At 31.9% G+C, this 4,979-nt stretch overlaps 1 protein-coding gene and 1 long non-coding RNA gene across 3 annotated transcripts in view; both read left to right on the top strand.

Moving 5' to 3' along the window:
- The window catches only part of LOC106682819 (lachesin), a 522,354-nt gene that overhangs the window by 316,268 nt on the left and 201,107 nt on the right, over positions 1-4,979 (top strand). The gene's annotated exons all lie outside the window — the stretch shown is intronic.
- On the top strand, positions 1,395-2,811 carry LOC106682821 (uncharacterized). The gene is made up of 3 exons (XR_010844509.1): positions 1,395-1,571; positions 2,373-2,499; positions 2,594-2,811. It is a non-coding gene; the product is annotated as an uncharacterized lncRNA (long non-coding RNA).

Raw genomic sequence — 4,979 nt, 5'->3', positions numbered from 1 at the left:
GAATTACAGCAAAGTTCTAAAGCAGAAAGAAATGAGGTGAGGTTAAGCGTGGTATGGGGTTGAATTATAGTCCAGTTTTTAGCCCTGACGAAGCCCTGCAACGTGGGGCGAAACGTTGGCTCATTAAAATAGTATAATTCTACTGTTTGAGTTTTTTTGACCGCACCCGGACCATATTCCTTTCTTCGTTTTTTTTTTTTGTTTTTTTTTTGTATTCTTGCTGTATTGTTAATTTTTCCGTTTAGTACGGATATAATTTCATCTTTTTTCCAGGTATTATAAATCACAACAATTATTACTTCCTTTCTGTAATTTTATATTGTACGGGTTTTTTAATAAAATTAAATTGATTAGCTAAATATTTGCCGTCTAGAAGTTTATTTGAGTGCTTACTATTACTTGTCAATTAGCAAATCCCCGTCCTCCATTTTTTTTTTGTTTTGAAATGTTTTGCACATTTCCGATCAGACTATATATAAATTTATTAATGGAAATCCATTATTAAATATTAGGGAACGTAGGCTGCTTCCTCATTTAGCTTTATCGGGTCTGGAGGAGTTTTAATTCCGTCCAGCTTTCTTATTAGAGCTTATAACAAGCCTCCTACATTTATACGAACTAAATTTTATTTTCCCGATATAGAAGAGAAACAAAAATAAAAAAAAATCTATATATAAATCTCTAAATTTAACACGCTTCGAACTAAACGCACGAATTGAAGTGAAATACTTCATTTTTTAAATTTTTGTTTCTTACTAATTAAATATTTTATATACAATACTTAGACCTAAAAACCTAAATCTAAATATATATACGAGAAATTTGGCCCTTTCTTCGTCATATGGCATTATAAGGAAGTTGGCTGGGTCCGCTGAAGTTGGAGATAACAATATTGGCCAGGGCTGATAGGACTGATGGGGGTTACAAAAATGGAGAGGGACCGCTCCATTCCATTGCCTTTGGGCCATCCGTGGCTCAGGTGGTTGAGGCTCAGGTTTTAGCAACCGGGGAACTACGGTGGTGCCGGTTTTAATTCGGTCTGGGAGGGGATCGACTTTATTTATTTCTGTGGTGGTCCTAGGAAATGAAAAATTGACACCTCTTTATGGCTAGAAAAGGTTGGTTACCTGTTCATAACCAGACATACGGGTGTCAGAAATCATCTCCTTCCTGGTCATTTCTTACATTGAATGCGGGGGAATTGAAGATATCAATTCAATCATGTCAGCTATACTTGCATATCACCTGATTTCTCACAGGCCGTTCGTTATTGGAATATTTCACTTTCAAGAACTAATTGTTTGATGAGATTCTACTTATTTTTGTTATCACTATTGTTCTTTCACAACAATGCACTCCAACGCGAAGATAAGATATACAAAAGTGTATAGTTAGCTTAAAGACATAAAGTATTATCCAACACTCCTCTCTCTTCTTTGTAAAAATGAATCCACAACTTGGAGCTACGTTTTTATGCGTTGCCTTCCTGCTCCTGTGGCACCCAGAAACTATAGCAGGACAAGTTGCCGTTGAAAATTCATCTTTAAAAACAGCAATTGATGTAGCAAACGGTAAGATTTTAATTATTTTCACTCCTAAAATTAGCTGTTCAAAATTACTGAAAATGTGTATTACATTTACATTGTTGTTTTTTTTTTTTGGTTATGTTCAAATGAAATAACTAAAAGAATATATTTTATTTTAATCCTTCCTAGAACAGTATATATATATATTTAATTATACACAACTCTCAACTCTTTTATATTGTTCCATTAGACCACACTCAACGCTCTAACTTCTTCAATTTGTTATATTTTGAATATTGGTCATAACAGTAGCACATGTTCTATTATTTAGTCAAGTCGATTGTATTGTTAATTATTAACATATTCTTGTTTTTCACTTACTCAAATGCAGAAAGCCTAATGAACCTAAGAACTAAATTATTTAACCATTAATTTCCAGTAAAGAATCCGTTATCATAGCCGAGTTGACTAAAATGGGCGTCATGATTACAACGTCGCGATGCACTGATTATAATGTCAGGGAATTACAAGTAGATATTCTCCATTCTTTAATCGCGAACTAAGAAAATCTAATGGAACAATATCAATTATGATCAAGGGAAAATCAAATCAAATTTTCGTAAGTTTTAAAGGCTAGGGATGGTGAATATACATAGTAATATGCTGAACATGGAATTTAATTAATTTCCTTTAATCAATTTTAGAGCAGTAATGTTTTCACATTTTCTACTGAAAACTATTCTCAATTGAATTCCAATATGTTTATTCTCGTTAGATTTTTCTTATTACTCTAATTCACGGTCCGTTCAAGTGTTTAAATATAAAAAATTATAAATAATTCTTCAGGACAACGTTGCAGCGCGACTAAGACGTGTCAAGATGGTTATCATTGCTGTGGAACTTCCACTTGCTGTCTAAACGCATACCAATGTTGTGGTGGTAATACATACTGCTGTACAAAGCTAATATTAAAGTACGTTCAATACATTTACTACACTACTAGTATACTCATATTAACAGAAATAGATTTTTTTTTGCGTTATTATAACTTCCCTACGGTTTTACAGGATGATTGCTGTACCTGCCTCTCATATTGATGAAGAAACCTTGTTAATTTGAGTTTTTCGATTATCCCTATTGTTCTCCTTCAGGATGACAGTGCATGTAACAGGAGTTCTGGGACAGTTATTTTTGAGAAGATTGTTCCGAAAATACTACTACAATGTATTACTTATAATAATTGTAAAATTAGTATTTAATAAAAAATGGTTTAAAAATTATACAATTTTCATATATTTTTTATTTTCCTACGCCACAGGAAGTGGGATATTACGCCATTTTCCCTCTCACAGTCCAATACAATTTTACTTTTCCTCTTAGTTGGTCCGCATCCTACTGAATATCTTCTAGACCAATACATGTTAAAAGATGGTCTCCCATGCTGCATAGAGGACATTTCGGTGAATCTACGATGTTAATTCGATGGAGGCGTTTTTGGAACAGATCATATTCTGTTAAGAGGCGAAAACAAGCCACTTTCTCAGCTCTGCTAATATTGCCGGAGATTCGTTTGTCTTATGCAGTAGGCTCTCCCATTTTCTTTCGCTTGGACTTTGTGTCTAGCGCTTGTCCTATCCTTACAATAAGAACTTATCATTTATTTTACTGTTCTGTAGTTTTCATTTTTATTTTTATATTTCATTTATAAGTTTATTAAGTAAATATAATTACAATTTATTGGTTACTCTATTTGTCACATATTTTTTTTTTTTTTTAACATACTGTAAATTACATTTATTTTACTTACATGTATTAAATGGAATTCACTATACCCTAGAATAGCTTAGGATAGGACTTGCTTTCTGGCTGGATGTAAATTAACCTGTGGCAAAATTCTGTTGCTTATAAATAAATTTTAAACCTAGATGTGATTTCTACATTTAGCTTTATTATAATGTTCTTTACTGCCTAATCAGTCATTCGTATGTATAGTCCATTAGGAGGAAAAAGTATTCCGTGTGTTTCTAAAGTTTTGTTCCACGAAGAGTGAATGTGACTGTCAGCCCCGATCCTGTACTAGTCTGAATAATCGATGCCTTTATAAATAGAGAAATTGTTACTGGGAAAAATTTAGTTAATGATTAATGACCTGAACAGTTAAGGTCCATTTTACAAGATGATTGTGCAGCAAACTATATATTTATAATATACCTTTATTTAAATGTTTAATTATTGTAATGCTAATATCTGTACGTAATCATAGGTACTTGGAAACCGTAAACAAAGAATATGAAGCCATTTAACATCATGCAAACTCCGGGTTACAAAACTTTTGGATTATAATTTCTTGCTTGTTTCTGTGACCATCCGATTGATGTAGTAAGTGCTAGTATTGCGTCAATGTATCTTGCAATATGCAAGGCTATATAGCAATGAGTTACCATCACACCTCCTTTATCATGAAAAATGCTAAACTTTAGTGGTTCGTGAAATTATAATGGACTGGATGGAAGAAGAATGATACGACCTTTTTTTTCGGGGTATATAACTATAATGTATAGAATTAAATACATGTCTTAGAACATTGCCCGAAATAAAAGAAAAAAAGTTAGAGAACTGGCATATTCATAGTGCGTTTCTAAGTTTCATGAATTGTCTCAGATCGGATACTTGATTAAGTATTTTTGTACAGTCAACTTGAAGTCTTCAGTATATTATCAGTATTATTCGTATTATTTTAGTTATGAAATCAATCTTGAAACTCTATGAACCCTCCTTGTACTAGTATATTACTTAAACATATCACCAGTGCAAAACCAATGCGGGGTTTCTCCAAGCTTTATTCTATTGGTTATATTGCATTTTGGTCTTTTTTTTTATCAACCCAATATCAATGAGACCTAACTGAATACGTTGGTGTAACTAATTAAGAATGACTTACGTATGTCAAAATAAAATAAGCTGCTACTTCAGGTCATCATCATAATGATAACATAAAGACAAATCTCTTAGAAATGTTCATACACAACTTTGAAATCCATCTGAAGATGTATATACAATCAACTTTTATTTTTGGTTTATCATGTTATTCAAACCTATTACCGGCAAGCGGATAGTAGGCCCATCTCAGAAATTGGTACATACCAACAAATTTAGTTTGAATCCTTTTCTAACAAATGGTATGGTGTACTTATGACTAGAAAATCCCTTTAAATATGTAAAATAAACATTAAGTTATTGTCCAAAAATAAGAAACCTACCAAAAATAGGGTTACAATTTAAATAAATAACTTCGTATAAATAATTTTGTTTTAGATTACCAGATTTTATTTTAATATTTTTTTAATTTATAAAAAATATTGTTCTTGTTTTTTTCCATTTAGCCGATACGATCAAATACATTACATCAAGTACAAAAAGTGATAGTTTAAGAAAAACAAACAATAAATTGGT

Source organism: Halyomorpha halys, unplaced genomic scaffold (genome assembly GCF_000696795.3).
Source record: "Halyomorpha halys isolate HHAL.00 unplaced genomic scaffold, Hhal_1.1 Scaffold445.1, whole genome shotgun sequence".
Taxonomy (NCBI): Eukaryota; Metazoa; Arthropoda; class Insecta; order Hemiptera; family Pentatomidae; genus Halyomorpha; species Halyomorpha halys.
Note: the sequence above shows the minus strand (reverse complement) of the source record. Positions and strands in the feature narration are given on the sequence as shown.